This window comes from Camellia sinensis, chromosome 2, assembly GCF_055761805.1.
Source record: "Camellia sinensis isolate YWXY chromosome 2, ASM5576180v1, whole genome shotgun sequence".
In the NCBI taxonomy this organism is placed as follows: Eukaryota; Viridiplantae; Streptophyta; class Magnoliopsida; order Ericales; family Theaceae; genus Camellia; species Camellia sinensis.
This window is the reverse complement of record NC_138962.1, coordinates 20544025-20558180: the sequence shown is the minus strand read 5'-3', so window position 1 is coordinate 20558180 and position 14156 is coordinate 20544025.

Genomic DNA, 14156 nt, shown 5'->3' with positions numbered 1-14156 from the left:
CATAATTAATCAATTTCATTACCTGCGTAGACCGCATGTTTTGCTTGCGTAGACCGCATGTTAATTTCATTACTTGCGTAGACCGCATGTATCGTTTGCGTAGACCGCATAATTGTTCAATTTCATCGCCTGCGTAGACCGCATGTTGATTACATTACTTGCGTAGACCGTATGATTGTTCCATTTCGTTACTTGCGTAGACCGCATATTCTACTTGCGTAGACCGCATTCTTATGTCCAATTTCATTGCTTGTGTAGACCGCATGCTTATGATCAAATTCATTGCCTGCGTAGACCGCATGTTCCACTTACACATCTGTACCTTCGCAGCATTGTTATACTCCCCACTTGCTTTGCGTTGCCACGAATTTCGAGTACACTATTATGCATGTTGTTAACGATATTGTACCTGTTAAGTTTGTTTTCTTTGCAGGCACGATATTGTATGTACGGTTCATTTGAGGCGGGTGCAACCAGACGAGCCGCACAGGTATTATATCCTCCGAGTGAGACGTATTGAGAATTACGTAATTCTCTTACATCTCTTCTGCATTGTAGTGTAGTTCGGTGTATGCTAGCTTAAAATTGTCGCATGCGTGCTTCGTTACAACTTTCTTTGCATGATCAGAAGTTATGTTCGGCTTCGTGCATTGTCTTGTATTTTGCCCCTGCCTTCGGGCGCATACCTTGTTTGTCTTGTATGTTTGTCTGAGTCTTCGGCCTTGTCAAAAATGGGTCGTCTCTGGGCTTTGACATTCACTCCCGTCATTGTTATGACTTTCGAGTTCTGTCAAAGAGGGGCAACTGTAGACACCCCATTTTTGACCGTCCTCAACACTTGGACGTCACCGTTGGAACACTTGGTGATTACCCTTGTTTGTGTTCGTTTGGAGTTCCCGGAGGTCTCGGCTACGCGCCCTGCCTCAGGATCTCCGAACTCGACCGTTTTGTGTCTAGTTTTGCACCAAACACTTGTGTTTTGCCTTGGAGGGGCAGGGAATGCCTTGTGACGCATCCCCATACACCACCGACAGTGGCTAGAGGTCACCGGCTGGTTTTTGATGCCATCGGCACTTTTTGTTGCCGGTCGGCACTATTTGTTGCCGGTCGGCACTAAATTTTGTCAAAATGACATTTTTGGGCAGCCGACCACTGTTCATCTACTTTATGTAGATATTTTGTGCCAGCTGTGATAGCTGGCACCAACTCTGCTTCCCTCCATACACGTGTATGGAGGGATTTCCCTCTAAGCAAGCTTGTTGTATAAGCTTTGCAAGAGGGAGTTCTATAAGAGGAGAGGCCTTCTCCTTGCTCTAGGTTAGAGACTTTGAAGGCAAAACCAGAGCTTCCATATATAGATACACCCTATCTCTATATTTCCCTCTCTCTCCTCCTTTGTGTGTGTTTCTTAGCCTAAAAGTGTGATTTTACCTTACTTTTGCACCAATACACACACTATTACACCTTGCTCCGAGATTGAGGACTTTGAGGGTTGATTCTTGAGTTTTTGGGCTGTTTTTGATCAAAAGAAGGGGGCTGCCTTGGCTGTTCTTAAAGTGTGCTTCAAGGGTGAGCATTTTACTTTAGTTTCCCCAAACTTGCACTAGTCTTTTACCTATCTTACTTGCTGATTTAGTTTTTGTGCATAACATAAAAAAGGCTTGTATTTTCATGCTTAAGAACTTTCATTTAGGGTCCTTTGTGGTTTGAGTTCAAACTCACCCTCTTAGGCCTTTTTTTGGCCCTTTTTGTTGCCTCTTTGGTAAGGCCTTGTTTGCTTAAGTGTTTTAGTCTTCTCACCACTGAAAACCAGTGGATTTTTAGTGGTGAGGAAGGTGGTTTGAAGTTTTGCATAGGGGAGGGACACCCCTCTCCCTTCATTGTCTTGTTTCCTTGCATTTTGGCTTAAAAGGGTAGCATGCATGCTTGATCATTTTTGGCCTCATTTCAGAAGTTTTTTGAGTGTTTTGGGTCATATATGATCTCTGTTTTTGGCCGGATTTGTACCCATTTGCATGCTTAATGTACTTGCTTTACATTCCTCCATTTGGCCTAGAATTGTATCTTGTGTTTAGGCCATGGTTCTTGCATGTGTTGGCTTGGTTCCATGAAGATGTTGGCATTATTTTACCATGTTTAAGGTCTGTTGGCCTTTATTTCAGTCATGCTTGCCTTGTTTGGTGTCATCTTTTTGCGTTTTGGCTTGTAAGCTTTGAGCATATTGACCTTTAGGGTGCATAGCTATGACCATCCTTGTGATTTGCCATCATTTAGGGTCACATTTCAGTCCATGAATCATGTTTATATGTGTGCATGTGTGACCTCTTTCATGCCTTGAGGGTGTGCCCTTTTATGCTTACATATGAGCCTTGGTGTATACATCTTTTTGGAGCCACTTTAGCTGCCATATTAATGAGTTTTGGAGTCCTTTTTTGCATGATAAATTTTTGTTTTGGCTTGTCTAAATTATGCCATGAGTGGTCATGTTGGTGGGAGTGAGGTGCCTCCTTTTTGTGCCTTAACCTTAGGACCATTGGTTTGCTTGTTTGCATGAGTATTGGTCCACCTTTTGGACACTTTTGGCCACTGTTTTGAGGTGGGTTAAGGTCTGCCCCTTTACCATTTTAACCCACCATTGCATGTTTGTTTCATGTTTGTTGCATGGTTGCTTCATTAGGTGTTGTATCATGATGACCCTTTGGCTTAAATTGTCCATATTTACATTGCACTTGCATCTTGTATGCCTAACATTGCATGCTTGCCATACTAGTTGCATGACACTTGGTATGCCTCGCATCTTGATATCATGTTGCATTTTAAGCCATGTTTGCATAACATGCATTGCATTACTTGGTTTGGGGTGTCAAACCAAGTGTGAGGGTTAAGGGGCATTCATACTATAAGTGATGTAATGTGCCTTAACTCTCGGTCACCGGGGCCTTTGATTTCGACATGATAAGGTCTTGGTCCTTATTCGTGTGATTGCATGCATTCCTACATCAAGTGGCAAGCTTGATCTCTTAGGCTATCATGCACCATTGATGGCTCGAGTATCGAGGGCCATGCTTCCCTGAGTTCAAAGCATGATGGGAAACATGACCATGCTCACATGTGCCTGAAATCCCATGCCATATACTGTCTGTTCTCTGTTGCTGTCAAAACTGTCTCCTGCAGGGAGTTTCTGCCGACCGGCAGAATTCAGTGCCGACCGGCCTTTGGTGAATGGCCGATAAATCCAAAATCAGCCGATGGCAATTATGCACTGCCGGTGGGAATTTCCTTCAGCCGGTGGTACTCTGCAGTAAGCAACAAACCTGTCCCAGCACTTTGGAATTTTTCAGAAAGATAGGGCAGTGTAAACAGAGACAGCCTTGGTATGGTACGGACTTTCCAGGCAAGGCGGGTTCGAGCATGCATCATTCGCGTATTTCGAGGCGGAGGTTGTGGCCATCTCTCTCCTTCATTTTGCATTCGTTCTATTAATTAAGTAGAAATTCTATAATAATTAATTTATTTGTTATTCGGACTGTAATATTTATTTGGTCCCTCCGCGCGAGGGCAAATCTGTAATAAGTGTGGGTGAGTGTGTGTATGTCTTCCAATCCCACGTCTTTCTTCCCTTTTATTTACCCGCTTATGATGGTAGACTAGGGCATATTTAAAATTAGCATACCTTATGCAATGCATGCGTGCATTCATACATCTGTCCTGCATACACCGGGCTCAGTAAATCATGCTAACTGCATCTGTATTTCAAATTCCAAATTGAATACGTGCATCAATTGGTTGCATTTCACATGCCATGCTTAGGTTATCCGAGCCTACTCTAATTACATCTTGCATGTGTTGCATTAGTCAATATGACATGAACTAGGATCATGCATGTTTGCTAACTAGTTTATTGTTTTGGCACGGAGTACGATGTAAGTATTTATGCTTTAGCATCTTGCATGCATGTGAATGTTAACATGATAGCATGCTTACCATGTGGCTAAGTGCTTATATGAGATAAACTGTTTGAATGCCTGTGGGTGAAGGTTGGATTGTTTGAGTTGGAAAAACTCGTTGAAATCCGTGTTTTAGCCTACTTGCGAGTAGCAAATTCCAAAGCGCTTTTCAAAACAAACGGATATGCAATACTTATTTCCAAATTGGGCAATCTAGTCTCTACTTATTTGCTGCGCGCATAACATAGTAATTCTAGGCTAATAAATGGTATAAGAACACATAACGTTTTCAAAAATAGATATCACGGTTAGTAGAAGCCGATCTTCGGATCGGGCGAGAGGGGGTGCTCATAGCTGACCTTCCCCAATCGTACCCTAGCTCCCGAGCCGAGACAACTCCGGTGATGACGGACATGTGGCCTTCGGCACCGAGTCAGGGTTTCCTAAATTCCCCCATAAAAAAATATTTAGGTGGCGACTCTGTATCTGGCAAAGCAGTCCATGTTTGGCACTTCTTTCCTAAAATCTGTTTTTTCCTCAAAATAATTTGCCAGATTTGGACTCTTTGGTTCAAGATTAAGGACCGTGACACAAATCAAGTCCGAACTGTAATGACCCCATTAATGAACAGAACGGGAGCTCATCCCTCCCGGGGCGTTCGGGGGACGTCTACACTCAACTTGACCATTTTGGGAAGGTGTATCAATACAAAAAGTTTGGTGCATGGTACCTAAATTGGCCAAACTCTCACAGAACTCAATTTTAAAATATTCCTCACCCAAGTTAGACCATAGCAATTTAATTGTAGACCCAAAATATATGGTAATCATAGATTTAAAAGTATGGTATATCTGGTAGAAATCGAACTTATGAGTCATAAGATAAACCCTAGTATAATAGGTGCAATCATCAACAAATGATACATAGTAAGCAGAACCTCCTTTGGTGAGGATAGGAGAAGGACCCCAGACATCAATATGAACTAAAGAAAACGGTGTATCAAAAATAGAAGTATTTCTATGAAAAGGTAAGATTGTCATTTTGGCAAGTTTACACCCACGACATAACACTCAGTAAGTTGATTTTGAGAAACTTTACCCAATAAACCTAATTAAGCTAAAGACTGTAAGCTATTAGCAAACAAATACCCTAATCTTGAATGCCACAAATAAAAAGGACTCAACGGAGAATCCAACTAAAAAGAGGAAAAGTAGTCGGAGAAGTAGTCATAGGCAGATACAAGCTCTCCACCACATAGAGGTCTCCAATTCTACGCCCGGTTCCAATGATGACATCAAAATCGAAGATATCAAGTTGACTGATAGATCATAAACTGACAGATAACTGAGGAACATAAAGGATAAATAAAATACTGATAACAAACATGTCAAATGGTAGGATAGACCCAACATATATAACAAACATACTAGACCCATTAGCGACATTAATAGTAATAGAAAAGGAAGGGGAAGTACAATTCTGAAGTAAGGAGGGATGAAAAGTCATATGATAAGAAACACCAAATTCAAAAAGCCAGACAGATGAAGAGATATCTGAAAAAGACCCAAGCAAACCTGAATGAAGAGAGGAAACAACGGAGCTAGACCGGGATGGCTGGGAGGTATATAAAATATGCTTGAGTTAACCAATATAAACACTCAAGGAAGCCAAATCAGGATCAGGAGACGGAGCAGATGCATTATAAGCGGCTGGAGTCTGAAAAGTACTCTGAGTAAAAGCTCAGAAGTGTAGCTGAGACTGCAGGGCAGATAAACATCCCTTCTTGCAACAGTTGTACTTTCAATGACCCCTTTGATGGCAGAAGGCACACTCATCAACAATCAGAGACATCATAATAACCAGAATGCTGAGGGGTTAAAATGTAGTAAACCTTATATAGAACAAAATACCCAAACCAGGGGTTAAAGGTTAATATATAGAAATCTGATGGAGGTAAAACCAATAAATCCAAAACCACAGTGTAATAACTAGAAGAGTGTTAGGTCTAAATGTAAAATATAATAACCAGTTGGGGTCAAAATATAATAATTAGATTTTTTACCCTGACCCACAAATATTAACTAGAGTTTTGAAGCTGAAAGAACTAGTCTGAAGTCGAGAGAACCAAATCAGAGGAGAGAGAGACTGATGCCAAGAGAACCTGAAACTGAAGTCAAGGAAGAGGGAGGTTGTGTCTGAAGGTCACAAACCAGCGAGAGGAGTTGCGAACCAGATGGGTGATTCTAGCCCTGAATGGTCGCGATTCCAGCGATAATAGATCTGGTACAATGAGAACTCAAACGAAGGTCACGCAAGAGCCAAAAGAACTTTGATCGATCAGAGAACTTCGATTAGAGAGCTTCGAACTTCGTGAACACGACCACAAAGAGAGAACTTCGCGAATACCAATCACGATGCTGGTGCTCTATGACTTGCGACTCAAGTATCACAAACACCTAACAAAACTTCGAGAACTAGATTTGATTGAGGGAGAAGATGACCCACAACTCACACAGAGACTGAAGAGGAAGACAATTTCTAGGGTTCTAGTGGTGGCTCTGATATCATGTAAGATTTCTGAATAATTTTTGTATATTCAATTGTAAAAGTAATACAAGGATGCATCTGATTATATAGAAATCCTAACCCTAGGACTAAAAAGGAAAGAGAATTTTACAATCTCAACATATATACAAAATATATACTACCATATATAGAGATACGCTAATATTCTCACAAGAACATCAGCCACCAAACTTTTCTTTTCACTTTGTTTCCCACCTACATTTTTTCATTAACATGTCTTGATAAATATGAAGAAAAAAGAAGATATTGAATCAATATACAAAACAAATGGGACAAAGAAATAAAGATCTTTGGAATGGAATTGCCAAAATGCATTATAATGCACACAATTAGGATTAAAAATCCTAACAGACCCTTTTCTATGTATGCTGAATTTACCATGCAAATGAAGCCATTATTGGGGCAATTACAAAAGGTAGTCAGGCAAGGCTGCATCTCTGTGCAAATGATGGCAGAAATTAGAGTTTTACGTAGTTTAGTCCTTCCTACTTCTCAATTGTCGAGATGCATGCTTCCCTAACATAAATCACTAATGACTTTTGGTATTCCTTTATCATTTTGCATTGTACTTTGACAGTTTGCAACTAACTTGCATTGCAGATAAGATAATAATGCTTCTCTTGCTTTTATTTATCAAATAATAATAATAATAATGCTTCTCTTGCTTTCATGTTTTTTCATGGCCTTTTCATGGGAACTGATATGGAATTATATATTTATTCCAGTTACAAAGTTTTGTGGGAAAAAACAATCCTCATAAGGTACAAATTATTTTCAGCTCCCATATAGTGCTAATCAGTATATTTTATTTACTATGCACTATTTAGTATTATTTTTCACTTTGATTATTTTGATTATTATTCATTGTCACACCAATAAAACTATTTAACAGTTAGTACTTGACCAAGAATTGTAATCCTGCAATCTTCTTATAAGAGGAAAGTAAGAAACACTGTGTAATTGTAGACGTCCCCGAACGCCCCGGGAGGAACGAGCTCCCGTTCTGTTCATTTGGGGTCACTACAGCTCAGGACTCTCAAATTGTCACGGTTCTAAGTCTGAACCAAAGAGTCCAAATCCGGCAAATCGTTTTGAGAAAAACAGATTTTTGAAAGAAGTGCCAAACATGGACTGCTTTGCCAGATATAGAGTCGCCACCTAAATATTTTATTTTGGGGAAATTTAGGAAACCCTGACTCGTTTGCCTAAGGCCACATGTCCGTCATCACCAAAGTTGCCTCGGCTCGGGAACTTGGGTACGATTAGGGAAGGTCACTTCGTGAGCACCCCCGCTCGCCCGATCAAAGATCGGCCTCTACTAACCATGATATCAATTTTTGAAAACATTGTGTGTTCTTATTCCGGTTATTAGCCTAGGTTACTATGTGATGCACACAGCATATAAGTATAGACCGGGTCGCCCGAATTGGAACAAAACATTTCATGTTTGTTTTTGAAAGATGGTTTGCTACTCGCAAGTAGGCTTAAAACATTTGATGATTTATTCCAATGTAAACAACCCAACCTTCACCCACAGGCATTCAGGCAGATATATCACATAAGTGAATAGCCTCATGGTAAGCATGCTATTCATGGCATTCACTCACACGCATGCAAGGATGCTAAAGCATAAAACTTACCGAGTACTCCAAGCCAAAACAGACATTCATTAGAAATCATGCATGAATCCTAAGTATACAAAAATGCATAATGCAACACATGCAAAATGCAACTATAGCAGGCTCGGCTATTCTAAACATGGCATATGGAATGCTACAGCTAACACGTATTCAACTTTGAAATTGAAATACAATGCAGTTAGTATGATGCACCGAGCCCGATGCATGCAAAACAGATGAATGATGCAAACATGCTATCATACTGTATGCTAATTGAAATATGCCCTAATCTAACCATTATAAGCGGATAAATAAAAGGGAGAAAGACGTGGGGTTGGAAGACATACATCACACTCACGCACACTTATTACAATTATGCCCTCACTCGGAGGGTCCGAATAAATATACAGTCCTGAATAAAAGAATATTACAGTCCAAATATTACAGTCCAAATAATATACAAATTCCTAATTAATTAACAAATTAACTAAGAAAGCTATAAAACTGGCATGCAAGCCAGGGACTGCCTTGCTTCTGATGAATGATGCATGTCTGGGCTGCCTTGCGCAGAAATCCACTAGGATGCCCCTATTAGCCTCTGTTTTGTGATTTTTCTTGGAAAGTACGCCGAACTCCGGAAGTTGCTGATTCTTCATTTGCTGCAACAGAGAGCAGGAAAGGGGCATAGCAATGTATTTTCACAGATATATGCATGCCTTGATCCTCGTGCCACCAATCACGCATATCGAAGCATGATGGCAGAGGAGTCGAAATGTGCAACTCAATATGGAATGAATGCACGTATAAACACAACAAGACCTAACTCCATCATGGGTAATCCGGAGTGTCGGTGACTAGGGAATTGAGACCCGTTCCGTCACTCGGAGTACGAAACGCACCTCATTTTCCGTGCCCGGGCTAACTCCTATCCCGGACACGATGCAATATGCATGATATGCATGAATGCAACTAAGATACAGCCTAGTATGCACAATGCTATGAAAATGAGATGTCTCGAAATGCGTGCACACGGGCACGTAAATCGAGAAAATGACATACGCAATGCAAATGATATGGAAATGCGATATGGGCTTACACTAATATGAGAGAGCCTCAGCCACACTCACATAAGAGGCCGATGGATGAAAATGAAGTGCCTCGAAATGCGTGCACACGGGCACGCAAATCGAGGCGATGGCATACGCAATGCAATGGCATGGAAATGGCATATAGAATGCAACATGGACTTATACTAACATGAGAGAGCCTCAGCCACACTCACATAAGAGGCCGATGAATGAAAATGAAGTGCCTCGAAATGCGTGCACACGGGCACGCAAACCGAGGCAATGGCATACGCAATGCAAATGACATGGAAATGATATACAAGCATGCTAATGGGGTTTAAGCACTGAAATGTGGGGGAAAACAGCCCCGAAATGAGGCGAAAACACACCCGATGCATGGAATCTCTCCCGAAATGCAAAATTAGGCACCCGAAATGGCCTATAGCTATACCAAACATACATAATTGGTACATGGAATGAAAAGACAGAAGCAAGGCAGCCCCAAAATAAGCATTTTTCCAGTGCAAATCATGGCCAAACAGCAAACAAAGATAGGGCAAAACTAGCACGCAAAAATGACCCTAAACATGAGATTATGAAGCAACTCACAACTGCTAACTCCAAATGGGTTAGGGCCCTTCAACAACATTGAAAAGGGGCCAAAAATAAGCCACTTTACAGAACTGTAAAAACCCTAAAAACAAACATAGATATGGCTAAGCTCTTATGCAAGAAAATGGGCCAAAAGGTGGCCAGAGAAGCAAGTGATATATGCAAAGCTCAAACTGAACAATTCCATTCTACAACATTGAAGAGGGACCAAAAATAAGCATATTTACAGAACTGTAAAAACTCCAAAACAGTATACAAACATGCTAGAAATGCAATGCAAAATGAGGCTCAAAAGAGGCTATAACATGAGGTATGCAAAATATTCCACAAACGGCCAAAGACCCTTAATGAAACATGAAGAATGGGCCAAAATAAGACTATTTTCAGAACTTTAAAAAGGCCAAAAACAAAAGCATGACAGGCTAACAAAACATGCAAGAATGGGGACCAAAAAAGAGATATAACATGAAGTGGCATATGGAGGTCCCAAACCATGAAAGGCCCTAAATGAAACATGAAGAATGGACCAAAATGAGACTATTTTCAGTGCTGTAAAATGGCCAAAAACCAAAGCACAATAGGCTGCCAAAGCATGCAAAAATGGGACCAAAAAGGGAGTATAAAGGCAAGTATAGCATGGATGTCCCAAACAGTGTTGAGCCCTTCTTCAATGTTGAAGAGGGGCTCAAAGTAAGCCTATTTACAGTTTAAATCGTGCTCCAAAACAGATCACACACGAGCTAAAAATATCATGCAAGAAAACGGTATTTAAGAAGGGTATTGAAGCAAGTGCAATATGGGGGGCTCAAACAGGGTTGAGCCCTTAAGAAAAAGTGAAAATGAGCTCAAAAGAAGGCCACTTTCAGTTATGGCCGGAGCTCAAAGAAAAAAGCATAGATGGCTTACAAAAGATACAAGAAATGGGCCAAAAAGGAAAAAATGCAACTCACCCTTGAAGACCAATGCTTTTGTTGCTTCTTGGACCAACTTTGATGACTCTAAGCTGCTGGAATTCCTCCCCTTGCTGCTGGATTGGAGTGGTGGTGGTAGAGCTTGGTGGTGATGAAGGAATGAAGTGTAGAACTTGGATGTTTTAGGGTAGAAATGAGAGAAGGAGAGGAGAAGCAATGCAAGACTTGAAACAAATTTTTTCCAACCTCTAATACAAGTGCTGGCCCTTGGTTATATGGACCAAAAAAGAGGGGCAAAAGGTGGGGGAAAAGGAGGCAAGCTTTCCCCCACAAAATATCCCCCGGATATAGATATTTTCTGGGGGATAAAGCTATACAACTGTAAAGTGAACAGTGTGAGGATCATGGCCGGCCAGGTATTTTTGTTGCAGGTGGCCGGCCGGCCACATCCCCTAGCCTGCCGGCTAGGGGTCAAAAGGGTCAAGCTGGTTTAGTGGCCAGCCACCACATGATGGTGTCCTCCCATGTGTGTACAACACAACCCTGTGGTTAAAAGTCCAAGAAAGTGGCTCAAGGGTGTTCAACATTAGCCCAGAAGTGAGGAAAAACGGGTGTCGGAGGGCGAAAATGGAATATAACTGGTTGCTAAGATAATTGCTGGCCTCTCACACTCCAGTGACCTTCCCGGTGATGAAACAGAGGTACCTGCCAAAAATGAACGAAAACCGATGCCAAACGAATGCTCGGGGGCCAAAACACGCAGTTCGGGGTCCCGAAAATGGGCTGTTAAGCACCGAAAGTGGCATTCGGCCACGAAGTGGGTTTCTCAGACCCCAGTGTCCCTTGAAAGGGAGAAAATAAGATGTATGCCAAAAATTAGAGCAAACGGAGATGGTTAGGCGGTCTCGAACCGAGGCACACGGCCAACGGTCCCGAAAAACCGGAAACTGGGCTCCGAAATGGGCAAAATGGCCTACGGCCACCAAATGTAGCCCACGGCCACTGAGAGATGGTCTACAGGACCTCTCTCTCCCCTCAGGAAAAGAAACAGAGAAAACTGAGTCTGGTTCGCAAACCGAGGCAAGGCAAAGAAGAGGGTTCGGAAGTCCGGAGGCAGGGCTCACGGCCGCGACTCTGAGACTTATGAACGAGCACATTATGCAACATCACCAAGCGCTCAATCGGTGACGTCTGAGTCTTAAGGTCGGTCAAAAATGGGGTGTCTACAGTTACCCCTCTTTGACAGAACTCGGAAGTCAAAAGTGACGGGAGTGAATGTCAAAGCCCAGAGACGATCCATTTTTGACAAGGCCGAAGACTTAGACAAACGTACAAGATAAACAGAGATGTGCCCGCAAGCATGCCCGCAGGCAAGGGGGCAAAATGCAAAGCGATAATGCAAGAAGCCGAAGGTAACTCAACGATCGTGCAAATGCAGTAAGCTGTAATGAAACAAGTATTCGCAAATAGATGCAACAGTTTTAAGCAAGAATGCAAAGCAACAACTACATTTCATGCAGTTAAGAATGCGGAGGATTATTCAATCCCCTCCACGTCTCACACGGAGAAGATACGATACATGTGCGATTCGTCTGGTCGCACCAGCCTCAAATGAACCGTACATACAATATCGTGCCTGCAAAAGAGAGAAATTTCAACAAGTACAATATGCTACCAACATATATTTAATGTGATTCTGAAAGTTTGACACACGCAGTGCCGGTGAGTGAATGCATCGTAATGCAAGAGTGGAACATGCGTGACAACGCATGCTCAAGCACATAGGTATGCCAATATCAAGAAAAGTGCAAAACAATGCAAGTATGCTCATGAGAATGTAAGTTATGCGCATGATAGTGCAAAACGAGCATAAATCAAGGCGCCCATTTGTTACGAAATAAACGAGCAAGGAACGCGTGTTTCGGCGAAGGCGACTCGATCACGGCCTCCAATCCACTTCCTGGAAAGGCTACAACACATTCAAAAAGGATACATCTTGGTTTCGATGGATGATGATGAGACACATGTCAGGACTTGAAGCTGAAGTTCCGGCGGAGTAATTTCGCAACAGAAAGTGCACTTTCTTTGAACTTTTTCAGGTCCCGGGAACTCCAATCTTCCTCAAAATTTGCAGAGAGCTAGATGAGCATGTGAGGGACATGGCCGGCTAGTTTTATGAGGGATGGGAGGTGGCCGGCTGGTTTTTCAAAAAGTGAATAGCTGGCCGGCTAGGAAAGGTGGCCGGCCGGCCATTTGCCCAAATTCGAGGGCATTTTGGTCCTTTCACCTCCTTTCTTTATGCTCCTTCATCCCAAGACTTTTGATCCTGTAAATGCAGCCGAGAGGTCTTATTCTCTTGTCCCCTACACCATTTTCTTCTCCAGATCTGCCATACGCGTTTTCCAACGCCCCACGCAAGTTGTTTCCGCGAAAATATTCAGTTTCAAGCACTTTGAGCCGCTTAAATTTTGGTTTCGGGGCTTCTTTTCTCATTTTCGCCACTTGAGGTGAGTTTGTCTCAATATTTGGAAGATTTTCTCGGGAGTTGACTTTTGTTGACTTTTTCATTTCCCGAGAGTTGACTTTTGTTGACTTTTTCCAATTTTGGCTGATTTTCGCTCATTTTTGCTCCTTTTGCAGATTTTCTGAAAATGGCGGGTAACTCTCCTCATGGTGGAGGCTTTCCGGGTGCCGGGGATGATTTTGATCCCATGGCTTTGCCCCCGAGGGTCCGCCCTTTTATTCCCGGGAGGTATGCTCCGCCAGCAAATGTCCTTCCTCGGGCCGTTTTTCGTCACTTCACCGATTTTGATGAGCGAGCACCTGGAGATCTACTCCTGCGGGAGCCAGAGCATCACCTCTCCCACGAGGCACGAGAGGTATTTACTTCATTTTCTGCATTTTTCGTGAATTTCATGTCTTTGCTATGCTTGAACACACAGTTTAGCTTATGACATAGTACCTTGCTTGCATCCTGAATATGTAGCTTAAGCACTTGAATTTCTGAACACTCGGCTCATTAATTGATTGCGAGCGCACAGCACACATTAGTTAGGAAATGAACACACGGCTCACACACTGACTAGGAGTAGAACACGCAGCCCAAATTTCGATTTTCTGAACACGCAGCCCAAATTGATAGTGAACACGCAGCCCATATTAATTGAGAGTTGAACACGCAGCCCAAACTTTACTTTCCTGAACACGCAGCCCAGATTGATAGTGAACACGCAGCCCACACTGATTGAAAGTTGAACACGCAGCCTAAACTTTAATTTCCTGAACACGCAGCCCAGATTGATAGTGAACACGCAGCCCAAACTTTAATTTCCTGAACACGCAGCCCAGATTGATAGTGAACACGCTGCCCATACTGATTGAAAGTTGAACACGCAGCCCAAACTTTAATTTCCT